This window comes from Schistocerca serialis, chromosome 5, assembly GCF_023864345.2.
Source record: "Schistocerca serialis cubense isolate TAMUIC-IGC-003099 chromosome 5, iqSchSeri2.2, whole genome shotgun sequence".
Taxonomy (NCBI): domain Eukaryota; kingdom Metazoa; phylum Arthropoda; class Insecta; order Orthoptera; family Acrididae; genus Schistocerca; species Schistocerca serialis.
The window spans coordinates 14,011,077-14,028,217 of record NC_064642.1 but is presented as its reverse complement, the minus strand read 5'-3'; positions in this window follow the sequence as shown (position 1 = coordinate 14,028,217).

Below are 17,141 nucleotides of genomic sequence, written 5' to 3'. Positions count from 1 at the left end.
ATTAGGATAATTTAGGTTAAGTAGTGTGTAAACTTAGGGACTGATGACCTTAGCAGTTAAGTCCCATATGATTTCACACACATATGAACATTTTTGCATGTTCTTAAGATTCTTCCTATGACTCTGTCTAGCATCTGCTCTTCCTACTATTTGTCTCAAGTGGTCATTCCACTTAAGGTCGCTCTTGATAGTTAGTCCTACATATTTTACGGTAGATACTGTTCCCAGCAGTTTGTCACCACTAATGTAGCTGTACAATAGTGAATTTCTTTTCCTATGTCTGCGTAAAATGTTACGTTTATTTACGTTCGTGGTCAACTGCCAGAGCCTGCACCATTCATCAATCCTCTGCAGGCTATTCTACTAATCGATACGGTCTTCCGCCTTTGCTACTGTCTTTTACACATGACCTCATCATCGCAAGCAGTCTTAAAGAACTACATCGTCTACATACACTATAAGCAAGATGCTTGTGGTACTCCAGAAATTACCTTTACATCAGTCGATTTTTTCCCAGTTAAGAGCGACGTGTTGAGTTCTGTCTGCAAGGAAGCCTTGAATCGAATTGGAAATAGGGTTCGATATTCGATAAGATCGTAATTTTTTCACTAAACGGCAACTGAATTTAATTAATGAAAGGAGAAAATACAAAAATGCAGTAAATGAAGCAGGCAAGAAGGAACACAAACGTCTCGAAAATGCCGACTGTCGAGGTAATTCATAATGATGGAACACAATATATGTTCCAGAATCGTGCTGCATATCGACGTTAATGATTTTTGTTGTTGTTGTGGTCTTCAGTCCTAAGACTGGTTTGATGCAGCTCTCCATGCTACTCTATCCTGTGCAAGCTTCTTCATCTCCCAGTACCTACTGCAATCTACATCCTTCTGAATCTGTTTAGCGTTTCATCTCTTGGTCCCCTGCTACGATTTTTACCCTCCACGCTGCCCTCCAATACTAAATTGGTGATCCCTTGATGCCTCAGAATATGTCCCACTAAGCGATCCCTTCTTCTAGTCAAGTTGTGCCACAAATTTCTGTTCTCCCCAATTCTGTTCAATACCACTTCATTAGTTATGTGATCCCCGCCCCCTCCCCCCCATGAACCATGGACCTTGCCGTTGGTGGGGAGGCTTGCGTGCCTCAGCGATGCAGATGGCCGTACCGTAGGTGCAACCACAACGGAGGGGTATCTGTTGAGAGGCCAGACAAACATGTGGTTCCTGAAGAGGGGCAGCAGCCTTTCAGTAGTTGCAGGGGCAACAGTCTGGATGATTGACTGATCTGGCCTTGTAACATTAACCAAAACGGCCTTGCTGTGCTGGTACTGTGAACGGCTGAAAGCAAGGGGAAACTACAGCCGTAGTTTTTCCCGAGGACATGCAGCTTTACTGTATGATTAAATGATGATGGCGTCCTCTTGGGTAAAATATTCCAGAGGTAAAATAGTCCCCCATTCGGATCTCAGGGCGGGGACTACTCAAGCGGACGTCGTTATCAGGAGAAAGAAAACTGGCATTCTAAGGATCGGAGCGTGGAATGTCAGATCCCTTAATCGGGCAGGTAGGTTAGAAAATTTAAAAAGGGAAATGGATAGGTTAAAGTTAGATATAGTGGGAATTAGTGAAGTTCGGTGGCAGGAGGAACAAGACTTTTGGTCAGGTGATTACAGGGTTATAAATACAAAATCAAATAGGGGTAATGCAGGAGTAGGTTTAATAATGAATAAAAAATAGGAGTGTGGGTTAGCTACTACAAACAATATAGTGAACGCATTATTGTGGCCAAGATAGACACAAAGCCCATACCTACTACAGTAGTACAAGTTTTTATGCCAACTAGCTCTGCAGATGATGAAGAAATTGATGAAATGTATGACGAGATAAAAGAAATTATTCAGGTAGTGAAGGGAGACGAAAATTTAATAATCATGGGTGACTGGAATTCGAGTGTAGGAAAAGGGAAAGAAGGAAACATAGTAGGTGAATATGGATTGGGGGGAAGAAATGAAAGAGGAAGCCGCCTTGTAGAATTTTGCACAGGGCATAACTTAATCATAGCTAACACTTGGTTCAAGAATCATGAAAGAAGGTTGTATACCTGGAAGAATCCTGGAGATACTAAAAGGTATCAGATAGATTACATAATGGTAAGACAGAGATTTAGGAACCAGGTTTTAAATTGTAAGACATTTCCAGGGGCAGATGTGGATTCTGACCACAATCTATTGGTTATGAACTGCAGATTGAAACTGAAGAAACAGCAAAAAGGCGGGAATTTAAGGAGATGGGACCTGGATAAACTGAAAGAACCAGAGGTGGTACAGAGTTTCAGGGAGAGCATAAGAGAACAATTGACAGGAATGGGGGAAAGAAATACAGTAGAAGAAGAATGGGTAGCTCTGGGGGTTGAAGTAGTGAAGGCAGCAGAGGATCAAGTACGTAAAAAGACGAGGGCTAATAGAGATCCTTGGGCAACAGAAGAAATATTGAATTTAATTGATGAAAGGAGAAAATATAAAAATGCAGTAAATGAAGCAGGCAAAAAGGAATACAAACGTCTCAAAAATGAGATCGACAGGAAGTGCAAAATGGCTAAGCAGGGATGGCTAGGGAACAAATCTAAGGATGTAGAGGCTTGTCTCACTAGGGGTAAGATAGATACTGCCTACAGGAAAATTAAAGAGACCATTGGAGAGAAGAGAACCACTTGTATGGATATCAAGAGCTCAGATGGCAACCCAGTTCTAAGCAGAGAAGGGAAGGCAGAAAGGTGGAACGAGTATATAGAGGGTTTATACAAGGGCGATGTACTTGATGACAATATTATGGAAATGGAAGAGGATGTAGATGAAGATGAAATGGGAGATAAGATACTGCGTGAAGAGTTTGACAGAGCACTGAAAGACCTGAGTCGAAACAAGGCCCCGGGAGTAGACAACATTCCATTAGAACTTCTGATGGCCTTGGGAGAGCCAGTCATGACAAAACTCTACCATCTGGTGAGCAAGATGTATGAGACAGGCGAAATACCCACAGACTTCAAGAAGAATATAATAATTCCAATCCCAAAGAAAGCAGGTGTTGGCAGATGTGAAAATTACCGAACTATCAGTTTAATAAGTCACAGCTGCAAAATACTAACACGAATTATTTACAGACGAATGGAAACACTGGTAGAAGCCGACCTCGGGGAAGATCAGTTTGGATTCCGTAGAAATGTTGGAACACGTGAGGCAATACTAACCTTACGACTTATCTTAGAAGAAAGATTAAGAAAAGGCAAACCTACGTTCCTAGCATTTGTAGACTTAGAGAAAGCTTTTGACAACGTTAACTGGAATACTCTCTTTCAAATTCTGAAGGTGGCAGGGGTAAAATACAGGGAGCGAAAGGCTATTTACAATTTGTACAGAAACCAGATGGCAGTTATAAGAGTCGAGGGGCATGAAAGGGAAGCAGTGGTTGGGAAAGGAGTAAGACAGGGTTGTAGCATCTCCCCGATGTTATTCAATCTGTATATTGAGCAAGCAGTAAAGGAAACTAAAGAAAAATTCGGAGTAGGTATTAAAATCCATGGAGAAGAAATAAAAACTTTGAGGTTCGCCGATGACATTGTAATTCTGTCAGAGACAGCAAAGGACTTGGAAGAGCAGTTGAACGGAATGGACAGTGTCTTGAAAGGAGGATATAAGATGAACATCAACAAAAGCAAAACGAGAATAGTGGAATGTAGTCAAATTAAATCGGGTGATGCTGAGGGGATTAGATTAGGAAATGAGACACTTAAAGTAGTAAAGGAGTTTTGCTATTTAGGGAGTAAAATAACTGATGATGGTCGAAGTAGAGAGGATATAAAATGTAGACTGGCAATGGCAAGGAAAGCGTTTCTGAAGAAGAGAAATTTGTTAACATCGAGTATAGATTTAAGTGTCAGGAAGTCGTTTCTGAAAGTATTTGTATGGAGTGTAGCCATGTATGGAAGTGAAACATGGACGATAACCAGTTTGGACAGGAAGAGAATAGAAGCTTTCGAAATGTGGTGCTACAGAAGAATGCTGAAGATAAGGTGGGTAGATCACGTAACTAATGAGGAGGTATTGAATAGGATTGGGGAGAAGAGAAGTTTGTGGCACAACTTGACTAGAAGAAGGGATCGGTTGGTAGGACATGTTTTGAGGCATCAAGGGATCACAAATTTAGCATTGGAGGGCAGCGTGGAGGGTAAAAATCGTAGAGGGAGACCAAGAGATGAAAACACTAAGCAGATTCAGAAGGATGTAGGTTGCAGTAGGTACTGGGAGATGAAGAAGCTTGCACAGGATAGAGTAGCATGGAGAGCTGCATCAAACCAGTCTCAGGACTGAAGACCACAACAACAACAACAGTTATGTGATCTACCCATCTAATCTTCAGCATTCTTCTGTAACACCACATTTCGAAAGCTTCTATTCTCTTCTTGCCTAAACTATTTATTGTCCACGTTTCACTTCCATACTTTGCTACACTTCATACTACTACTTTCAGAAACGACTTCCTGACACTTACTCAATGTTAACAAATTTCTCTTCTTCAGAAACTCTTTCCATGCCATTGCCAGTCTACATTTTATATCCTCTCTACTTCGACCATCATCAGTTATTTTACTCCCCAAGTAGCAGAACTCATTTACTACTTTAAGCGTCTCATTTCCTAATCTAATTTCCTCAGCATCACCCGATTTAATACGACTACATTCCATTATCCTCGTTTTGCTTATGTTGATGTTCATCTTATATCCTCCTTTCAAGACACTGTCCATTCCATTCAGCAACTTCTCCAGGTCCTTTGCTGTCTCTGACAGAATTACAATGTCATCGGTAAACCTCAAAGTTTTTATTTCTTCTCCATGGATTTTAATTCCTTCTCCGAATTTTTCTTTTTGTTTACTTTACTGCTTGCTCAACATACAGATTGAACAACATCGGCGATAGGCTACAGCCCTGTCTCACTCCCTTCCCAAACACTGCTTCCATGCCCCTCGGCTCTTATAACTGCCATCTGGTTTCTGTAAAAATTGCAAATAGCCTTTCGCTCCCTGTATTTTACCCCTGCAACCTTCAGAATTTGAAAGAGAGTATCCCAGTCAACACTGTCAAAAGGTTTCTCTAAGTCTACAAATGCTAGAAACGTAGGTTTGCCTTTCCTTAATCTAGCTTCTAAGATAAGTCTTAGGGTCAGTATTGCCTCACGTGTTCCAACGTTTCTATGGAATCCAAACTGATCTTCCCCGAGGCTGGCTTCTACTAGTTTTCCATGCGTCTGTAAAGAATACGTGTTAGTATTTTGCAGCCGTGGCTTATTAAACTGATAGTTCGGTAATTTTCACATCTGTCAACACCTGCTTTCTTTGGGATTGGAATTATTATATTCTTCTTGAAGTCTGTGGGTATTTCGCCTGTCTCATACATCTTGCTCACTAGATAGTAGAGTTTTGTCAGAACTGGCTCTCCCAAGGCCGTCAGTAGTTCTAATGGAATGTTGTCTACTCCCGGGGCCTTGTTTGAACTTCGGTCTTTCAGTGCTCTGTAAAACTCTTCACGCAGTATCATATCTCCCATTTCATCTTCATCTACAAACTCTTGCATTTCCATAATATTGTGGTTTTCTTTTCTCCAAAGCTCTGTTTAATTTTCCTGTAGGAAGTATCTATCTTACCCCTAGTGATATACGCCTCTACATCCTTACATTTTTCCTCTAGCCATCCCTGCTTAGCCATTTTGACGGAAAGTCATCGAGTAAAACAGAAGTGATTTCTGGCGTTGCCCAAGGTAGTGTTATAGGCTCTTTACTGTTCATTATCTATATAAACGAGTTGGGATACAATCTGAGCAGCCGTCTTAGGTTTTTTGCAGATGACGCTGTCGTTTATCGACTAAGAAAGTCAGCAGGAGATCAAAACAAATTGCAAAACGATTTGGAAAAAATATCTGAATGGTGCGAAAAGTGGCAGTTGACCCTAAATAACGAAAAGTGTAAGGTCATCCACATGAGTGCCAAAAGGAATCCGTTAAATTACGGTTACACGATAAATTAGTCAAATATAAAGGCCGTAAATTCAACTAAATACCTGGGGATTACAATTAAGAACAACTTAAATTGGAAGGAACATAGAAAACGTTGTGGGGAAGGCTAACGAAAGACTGCATTTTATTGGCAGGACACTTAGAAAATGTAACATATATACTAAGGAGACTGCCTACACTACGCTTGTCCTTCCTCTTGTAGAATACTACTGCGCGGTGTGGGATCCTTACCAGGTAGCACTGTCGGAGTGCATCGAAAAAGTTCAAAGAACGGCAGCACGTTTTGTATTATCGCGAAATATGGGAGATAGTGTCACTGAAATGATACAGGATTTGGGCTGGACATCATTAAAAGAAAGAGGTTTTTCGTTGCGACGGAATCTTCTCACGAAATTCCAGTCACCAACTTTCTCCTCCGAATGCGAAAATATTTTTTTGACACCGACCTACATAAGGAGAAACGATCAACACGAAATCAGAGCTCAGAGCCCATACGGAAAGATATAGGTGTTCGTTCTTTCCGCGCGCTATACGAGATTGGAATAATAGAGAATTGTGAAGGTGGTTCGAGGGAACCCTCTGCCAGGCACTTAAATGTGATTTCCGGAGTATACATGTAAATGTAGATGAGAGCCCTTCCTGGCACAAAGTAACAATGCGGACACGATCGAACCGCGGTATTGACCGTCTAGGCATGGTTGAACTACAGACAGCACGGGCCGTGTACCTCCTATCTGGTGGAGTGACTGGAACTGATCGGCTGTCGGACCCTCTCCGTCTAATAGGCGCTGCTCAGGCAAGGTTGTTTACATCTTTGGGCGGTTTTGGTGACGCCTATGAACAGTCAAAGGGACTGTGTCTGTGATACAATATTCACAGTCAACGTATATCTTCAGGAGCTCTGCGGACCGGAGTGATGTAAAACTTTCTTCGATGTGTGTATGATCGCGCCATCGTATGCGCACCAAAGTCGTTAATCCACGAGTATTGAGAGGACGGTAGGAGTGGACAGGCGGAGGAAGCTGCAGTTCTAACTGTTGTCTGTCTCATAATTATCCGTGGCTCTGGAGGCGTCTCATAGTTCTCAACTAGCAGCAGCGATAATGGCAGCTCAGCACTGTCGTCGGCTACATTCCTCGTCGACTGCACAGCTACAATATTGTAAGACTGGTAAGTGAAAAATTATAAACTCATGTAGTCATTACCCACAGGCATTTCTTTCAGAGAGTATGACTAAGTTGAATAACAACCTGCAATAGTCGAAACTTGTAGGACATCTGTATTGCTATTATCCTCAGACGTTATGACCAAGCAGGGTCCCTTTTCTTTCCAGACAATCGCCGAGTGTCGAAAATTATGAAAACTGATTAACTATTCATCGACAATTTTGATTGTTTGGTAATGACCAGTTCCAGTCTGAATTTTCTGTCTCAGTAACTGTTCATCCTTGTATTGCATAACAGAGGCCTAACTAATTTGCAATTTTGAGAATTAACTTCATTCACGTATAGTAACGTAAAATTTTACTGGAAAAACTAATAACTAAAGATACAGAACAAATTAAGGGTGCACAGTTTCATTTTTCCTACATTTAGCTTAGCGTGTGGTTTCTGCTGGCTTGGTATGTATTTTATTTTTGTTATTTTAAAAGTAATATCAGTTGTTCATTTGCTTAAATGTAGTTCAATTCAATCAATCTAAATTTTGCATTACGGCACACTGAGGTTACTGAGAGTATTCTTTCTTTACATAAAAAAGCTTTAGTTACATTTATTTAACCAATAATTCCACTTAAATTTACTTGCAACATTGGTATTTCAGAATAAGTAACTGCAATCTCAGTGCTTTATGATTCATCTATTTTCTCGTCAACTGCTGTGCTGTGGAAAAGCGTGACAACCGTCTGTTGCCACACCACAGATTATTTGCTTGAATTTCTTTGCCATTGCCTTTCTTAAGTTAATGGAGATTTATTGCCCTAGTGGGCTGGCGACCGTTTAATTATCCCCTTTTTAGCCCTTTCCCCCCGTTTGTGGTGAGTGAGCGATTGCACTAAATTCCACCCATTATCATAAGTATTTAGAATAGGTTTAGGGTAGATTCTTCCTTTAGAACAGTCTGTTGTACCCTTTCCTCCAACTCACCGGTGTTGTTTTCCTTCGGTAACGATAGACTTACTCAGTATATAGTTTCATTAGGCATATGCGACCATGGTCAGTTATGTCGCAGTCCAGTAGGCCGATTAGGGAGGGGGAGGCTACATACCGTTCTCAGTATCCGATGCCAAAGTTATCAATCCATACCTCCTTGTTCACCTAAAGTTATAACAAAATGCACTAATGACCAGATTTCTTCTGTAAACCAAAATTGACTGGGTTTCGCTCAGAGATTTACCGTGGTTTTCCTTGCGACCCAGTGCGGAATGGAAAAGCTGAAAGTAACTAGCACTAACAGCTAAGAAGGAAAAATATCCCTGTTTGCAAATTTTTAATTTTACATTGGTACTTCAACGCCGTAACTTATTGCCATCAGCTACCAGCGGAAACGCAAGGTGTGAACATTAGCTGCCAATATATAGATAAGCTGAAATTATATAATCACAGCTATTGATACACATTCTATACGAAAATAAAGATAATACGCATCTCAGATGCATGAATACGAAAATTAACTAAGCGTTGAATCCCAATAGTGACCAACATCTGTAAGAAACACATGTGTGTATAGAGAGTGAAAGGTGGTAGCCACTTTCTGAGTCTGTTAATCGTTGAGTGGGGGTGCCATGCTGTCCCCTTTTCCGTGACCGGTTTTCCCAATATATTTAATTTCATGTTTCAGTTGTGTTTAAAGAAACTGTCAATCTTGTTGAAAATGCGAGAACACGCGCAGCCAGTGATAATATACACCATACTATTGGATTAGAGCGTTGCGCTCTCTGGAAAATGTAGAAGGTTTAACCCTCGTAAATTTTCATAAGAGGGAGAGGAGTTATGATTTTTGGACTAATGCGGTCTGAGCTTTTGTGGAGATACTGAATGCGACTGCCAGAATATACTGTTGTTGGTGGACATCTTGAGAAATTTGTAATTGACAGAATTACGTCCGTTTGTGAACGAGTTTTAAATTGTGGCTGCGATTAGAAATTGTCAGAGGTTGTTCAAAATGGTTCAAATGGCTCTGAGCACTATGGGACTTAACATCTTAGGTCATCAGTCCCCTAGAACTTATGCCTCGGGCATGGGTGTGTGTGATGTCCTTAGGTTAGTTAGGTTTAAGTAGTTCTAAGTTCTAGGGGACTTATGACGTAAGAAGTTGAGTCCCATAGTGCTCAGAGCCATTTGAACCATTTGAACCCTAGAACTTAGAACTACTTAAACCTAACTAACCTAAGGACATCACACACATCCATGCCCAAGGCAGGATTCGGACCTGCGACCGCAGCAGTCCCGCGGTTCCGGACTGCAGCGCCTAGAACCGCGCGGCCACTGCGGCCGGCTCAGAGGTTGTTACGAATGACTTTAATAATAAACGGTATTAAGCTCTAGGAAGGCGTGTAGCGTTTTCTTTGCCACTTTCTATATCTCCGTTTTCACGTTTAGAGATTTAATTCTACGCAAGTTGTGAGGATGTGTGAAGGATGACGGTTTAAACAGAGCCTGCGTCAAGATCTTTGACTCTTGACCAAATAATTTGATTACGTAATTATATTTCGTAAGTACAGCTAACCCGTTCATTCTCCACGCAGAACGCCGCAGGGTTACAAATGCGGACTCCCTGCTGGTTGTAATCCCGATGCAGAACGAAGAGTGAACGCTTTTGCTAATGTACGATGATTAGCGCATTTGAGCTCTGGTGCAGTGTGGCCGGATTTGCATGGACTGAACCAGGTTAAATTGCTGTTTCATCGAAATTAGCGAACAATGTAACCACACGTGTCAGATTGTGTAAATTATTATTGTAGGAATACAATGAACCAGACTCGTAACTGAATCTAAAACTACTATACTTCACTTTGCTATGGTATGGCATGTTTGTAAGACTGCTGTAAATATGTCGCACTGGGGCGAATCAGCAAACTGTTACCAAAGAAAGCAACACATTTCGGCCACCAATATCGCCCTGACCACGTAGCAGAGCTGTGAATGAGCCACGGCTTCTATGTGATAAGGCTACGGTGTACCACAACAAGTAACTGCTTCCGTAGGTACGAATAGATTTCAGGTGCGCTGCTGAAACCTGGACCTCTACGAGCTATCTGTGTGTGACAGATAGCTATGCGAATACCTGAGGCTGCCTATTAGGTTGAGAGGGAGCAAATGGTATTGAATCATGTTAAATTACAGTAATTTTAAGAGCAGTGAGGAAATCACTATAATAAAAAATGTCCAAAAACAATGCTGAAAAATTGCTGTCGTATTAAAATTTTAATCGGGTCAAAAATAGAAGGTATTACTAGATAAATAGGTACTTCGGCAGCTCGTGCCAAATAACTTAACCCATACGCAGAACCACGTTCTCGCCCTTAGAGCTGGGAGAGTCTATCCCTCCGTGCTGAGCCGGCCGGTGTGGCCGAGCGGTTCTAGGCGCTTCAGTCTGGAACCGCGCGACCGCTACGGTCGCAGGTTCGAATCCTGCCTCGGGCATGGGTGTGTGTGATGTCCTTGGGCTAGTTAGGTTTAAGTAGGGTGACTGATGACCTCAGATGTTAAGTCCCATAGTGCTCAGAGCCATTTGAACCATTTTTGAACCTCCGTGCTGAAGGGCCGGTCCACTCAGTTTCGTATCACCTGCTGTTCTGAGTACTTTGTCCGATAGGAGACACTACTGCTACTGAACATCTGTATTTGTCAAATTCGACCTTGGTTTTTAATTGGATGGATTTACCTAATGTTGGGGTGCTGAATTCACTGGTAAAACAAGTTTTCTGTATCACGTCACTTTTACTAGATACACATCAGAATCCAAAACAGTACTGGTGGACAATGACATAATTGAAATGAATAAGAAATACGTATTCAGAACTTCAGAACACAACGGTATTTAATACGGGGTGACAATTATTGAACTATATGAAATAAGAGCGTCATAACTCCTGAACGGTTTGCTTTCAAATGCAGGGTTGGCCGCGGGGCATAATGGGGACTAGTACGCGTTGTATGGTTTGGTTTAGCGACGAAGCCCACTTTCATTTGGATGTGTCCGTCAATAAGTAAAATTGGCGCATTTGGAGGATTGAGAATCCCCATTTCACGATCGATAAGTGTCTTTACCCTCAACGGGTGTCTGTATGCAGTGCGATGTCCAGTCACGGAATAATCGGTGCGATATTACTTGATGGGAAGATGGATACAGTACGGTACGTGAAGGTTTTGGCAGATGATTTCATCCCCGTTATCCAAAGTGACCCTGATTTCGACAAGATGCGGTTCATGGATGACGCAGCTCGACCGCAGGAGCACATTGGGGACCGCATTCTGTCTCTGGGGACCACAGAGGCCACTGCCATAGGCCTCGATTGGCCGCCATATTCTCCGGATCTGAACAAATGCAACGCAGGGTGTTTTGTAAAGGACTTTACAACTTTGAAAATTCATATAAATTAATTCACAGTACCTACAGAGGTGACTGTAGTGTCAAGTTGTATGGAAATACATCAAGTTTAGTCTCGCGTAGTTCGCTAGTGCCGAATAGCACCGCAAGGAGCGCTAGCGGCAGTTGCGTTAAATACGGCTGCCTTTACTGGACGCGAGTGTGCTAGCTTTGTGTTTTGGTTTGAAGAATTGAAGTCGGCGACAACAGTTCAGCGTAATTTCCGTACCAAGGGTGCTAAATATCCTCCCAGTGGGCCTACAATTTATGAGTGGCATAAATGTTTTGTAGGAACAGGGTGTTCGGCAAGACATGGGAAATCGTCAGGTCGTCCAAGCACATCTGACGACGTCGTTGAGCGAGTGAGACAGAGCTTTGTCGACAGCCCTACGAAATCGACCAGGCGTGCATCTGGCGAACTACAGATTCCACAAAAGGACTGTTTGGCGTGTGTTGAGAAACCGTTTGCATTTGAAAGTGTACAGACTAACAATCGTATAAGCAATAAAAGACACTGATAAAATCACTCACAAGAACTTCCGTGCGGATGTGTTAAACTGATTACATGAGAATGAATATTTCATGGACAAAGTCATCTTTTCTCATGAGTCGACTTTTCACTTAAGTGGCAAGGTTGACACACATAAACTGCAGGATTTGGGGACAGTGAAAATCCACATCAAACATTGCAATATGATCGTGATAGCCCTAAACTGAACGTTTATTGTGTATTGAGCAAGAACAAAGTGTACAGCCCCTTTCTTTCTGTGAGAGAACCATCAATGGGATGGTGTACCTAGCCGAGCGGTCTAAGGCGCTGCAGTCATAGACTGTGTGGCTCGTCCCGGCGGAGGTTCGAGTCCTCCCCCGGGCACGAGTGTGTGTGTTTGTCCTTAGAATACTTTAGGTTAAGTAGTGTTTAAGCTTAGGGACTGATGACCTTAGCAGTTTAGTCCTATAAAATTTCACACACATTTCTAACTTTCTGCGTGGTGTCTGTTTGTTCTATATCGTGTCTCCCTACCACTTTCGCGCAACGACGCTCTGAGCGTGTTTTTTTAGGGAATTGACTAGTTTGAACCTGGGACCTGTTGCTGGTAAGGAGACGTCAGACCACACATGACATGTAGAATTCAGAAGAGTTCAGTGAGACTAGCGATGATATAACCAAATACTTAATGATTTCAGAGTCAGCTCCACTGCACTCCCTGTAAAAGAATCTTAATACTAACTAAATTTAGTGGAAGGGGTTCAAGGCTTTCCTATTTTTAGTTAGCTGGTAAAATAACGTCGAAAAAGCAGTTAAGTTTACCATTGGAAATTTTATTCTACTCACAAAACATCGTTTATAAATTGCACTATTGATAAAAGGAAATGTTTTAATACAGGATGGTAAAAACCAACTGCGTTCAACAAAAATGTGAACGAATATTCCCTGAATGGGTTTCCAAGTTCTACAATGGATCGAAGGATGACCTATGCCATATCACATCTATAATCTAGGTTTAAATTAAGTTTCACAAAAGAGAAAACTATCAAAATGGTCTACAGTGACCCTCAATTATCTTTAATTACTTATCTAACTTGTCGTAAATTACAGTGTCTGATGTGGCTTCTCAATAACTATATAACAGAAAAATCATCGCGTTTCAGATTTTTACTTCAAGTGGCAAATGTGAACACCATGAGCTTTAATTGACGATCGACACTAGTATTACGCAAAAAGGGGGTGTAACAGATGAGACTTCTGCAGTTCTGCGTGAAGCTTTATGCGCTGTTATGCGGCATCGCGTGCGTTCATTACCTTGTCGGTGTTCGTCAGGGCAGCGGGCAGCACAGCTCCGCTCACCTCGCCGTCTCGGAAGCAACTCTCTCCTAACTTCTCCTTACTACAATTTACCGAAGTTGGTTTAAAAAAGCTATCTGGCTGTGTTTTCATCTGGCCAATCAGGGTCTCAATGTTAACCTTAAGCTCCGCCTACAAAAATTCTGTGTATCCAATGAGAAACGTTATACTTTTCGTGGTGGGGCAATGTTTTTAAAGTGTGCAACGTAACAGAGACGCGAAAAAGTCTCACGCTAAAACTTGCAGCTGGTGTGGTCCTTTTAGTGTTATCTTAAGATCTATACTGTTCTTCTGGAGGGCTCTATCTTTTAACATGGGCTGGGGGGTGGTCCTGACGTAACAGAGACGCGAAAAAGTCTCACACACTAAAACTTGCGGCTCTGGTGGTCCTAGCGGTTAGCTGGCGACGTGGGTGTCCGTCCCTTATCGTAGGACCTTCCAGCCTAACACGGTTCTGCTCTCGGCTTCTGTTCTCGTTTCTCCCCTCGGAACAGCGTCTGTCTCACGGTGGGAAGGTATGACATGCATTTAGGCATTCTTGTGTTAGTCTGTGTTATTCCATTTGCTCACTCGTTACTCGTATTATTTTGGTTAATTTAATGTCACGATTTATTCGGAGCTATGTGACATACTACTGGATTTGCTTTCACGGAAGGTGTTGAATTTGCCTGACACCTTACATATTTGAATTTTTTTTTTTTTTGATGGTGTACCTGAATATGTTAAAACCATTTTTGATACCACAGATCGATGAGGATGACCAAGAACGAAATGCTTACCTCATGCAAGGTGGTGCACCGCCAAACAACCAGGCCGACGTCCGGGATTTCCTCAGTGACCGCTTTCCAGGTCAATGAATCGGCCGTGATGCGGCAATTGCATGGCCCGCACGCTCCCCGGACCTGACACCACTCGATTTTTTTAATGGGGATTCATCGAGGATATCGCTTTTGTACCTCTTGTACCGGCTTCTCGAACTTAGAGCAAGAACATACGCCGACACGGAGCAAGTTACTTCTGCAGTGCTATAGCAGGTTTGGGGAGAAACATATATCCAATGGGATGTGTGCAGGACAACCAACGAAAGCCACATACAACACCTTTAGTTTAAGGTAAAAAAAGTTGATGTGTTTCCCTACAAAATAACACTAAACTTAGCTCTATATCTTCTTTCAATAAATTTATATGAATTTTTAAAGTAGTAAGGTCCTTTTTCAAACACCCTGTACTAAAGGCAAGGTGTACAGCAATAACCCCAAAACCGTTGCAGAAACGAAAACAGCAATTCGAGAGGTCAGTGACAATATCGATATTCCGACACTTCTGCGGGTCATGGAGAATTTCGCTATTCATCTGCGCCGTATCATCGCCAATGCTGGCAGGCATATCGAACATGTCACAACCTAAATACGCATACCTGTAGTGACGTTTACAAGTTGAATAAAGTGCATGTAACTATGTAAGTAGGCTGTTTATGTTTTCTTATTGGCAACGTTACGTAGCGCTCTGTATGAAAATCACTGGCTGTGCTGCGTTTGTCTCTGGTGTTGTTCCATTGTGTCTAACTATTGAAGATTTTGTTCCATTGTGTCTAACGTTTGAAGCTTTTTCCCATTTGTTGCATTAATTGTAATAACAATGCACTGGTGTCTGAAACATGTTACTCAGTGCTATTCAGTATGCATTTGAACCGCCAATATTCGCATTTTGAAAAGCAGAAAATGTGTCTTGACTTATTTGAGAAAACGGCGAGGACGCAAAACCTGAATCTACAGTATTTGCAAGATTGTGTCCTGTCATTTCGGATTCCTGAGCCAAGCTGTTGCCGACCGATCGATCGATACTGCTTCCCTGTTCATTAATTGTTTCACTGCCTACGCCATTATTTGCAGCCCGCTCCATTTCCCTATGTACAATTACCAAATTGCTACTTTGAACACTAGTTAATTCATTACACGGTGGCGCTAACACACTGCTTTCGTCTTCACTGTCATTTCTCAGTTTACTTTGGAGCCTAGTATTACGTTTTCCACACGCCATTATTGTCACAATATTTCACACGACAACACAGAAAAGCACAATTTGAAGAGCAAAATAAGAAAACACATTAACATAGCATTGAAAATAATATCTCGTTACAAAATGTAAGTAGGCTGTTTATGTAATTATGAAAAATTTTATCAAATCATTATTGGCCACTGCCCAAATCATTTTGTAAAATTTTTTGTGGGGAGCATGGGGGCTATGTAAGTAAGCTGTTTATGTTTTCTTATTGGCAACGTTACGTAGCGCTCTGTATGAAAATCACTGGCTGTGCTGTGTGCAGTCTGTGGCTAGTTTGCATTGTTGTCTGCCATTGTAGTGTTGGGCAGCTGGATGTTAACAGCGCGTAGCGTTGCGCAGTTGGAGGTGAGCCGCCAGCAGTGGTGGATGTGGGGAAGTGAGATGGCGGATTTTTGAGAATGGATAATCTGGAGGTGTGTCCATCAGTAGTTAGTGCCTTCCGTAGTTTGAATCTTTTATTTAGCTGGCAGTAGTGGCGCTCGCTGTATTGCAGTAGTTCGAGTAACGAAGATTTTTGTGAGGTAAGTGATTTGTGAAACGTATAGTTTAATGTTAGTCAGGGCCATTCTTTTGTAGGGATTACTGAAAGTCAGATTGCGTTGCGCCAAAAATATTGTGTGTCAGTTTAAGCACAGTCATGTATAATTGTTCAAAGGGGTCGTTTCAACTAATTTATGTTTTTTTCATATTGTACATACGGGGATGACACCAATAAGTGTACATTAGTTCATAACATATTTGCAACTTTAATCTTCTTTGGTATTAGAGATATTAATAACGAAGCTCTTCTCTTGTTTGCGTGTCATCACTCTTCCTTACAAGATTCCAGCAGTAACCGCCCGTCATCGAAGGTGAGAATGTAACGCCTACAGCCATCCTTATGTTTGTATTTATTGTGTAGCTACCAGTTTCGGCGCATTAATGCGCCATCTTCAGGCTTTAGTTGATCCTGAAGGCGTTATCAATATCTATATATAAGCTGTATCAAACGATATCGTTTATAGGTCTGGATTTAACTGTAATTTCATTCTTCGAGAGCTGCAAGATCACCAATGGTGTCTGTTCTTTCGGGCATCATATTCGTATAATTTAAATAGTTCGTTTAAATATTCCCCACCCTTGCTAGGCAATGTACTGGCTATTACTGAAGAAATGTATGTCTCCCATTGCAGTTGTTTTAGATTTGAAATCACGTGACTTCCTGATGACTAAATCCGGATCAGGCCCCACGGGAATTCAGTGTTATGCGCTTTCATTTGTATGACAATTTGCACACATTTCGTACTGGTAGCATCTGAGAAACAGCGGCATAGTTGTAGAAACTGAAGTATTTTCTAGGCAGCGTTAGTATGCAGAAGGACGAGAAGTAACTCTGAGCATAGTGCTATGAGTAATAAAATTGAACCTGTTTCTGCAGGTCTTGGTTAGTGTAAAAAGATTCTTTCTGTTTTCCGACTAATTAATGCAGACATTGATTTTTATGTTGTTGTATCGAGTGATATTAGCTATTTGGTGATGCGCTAGATGGGTTCCTCAGGTACTCTGAAGCATCTGTCACAAGTCCCAACCACTTTC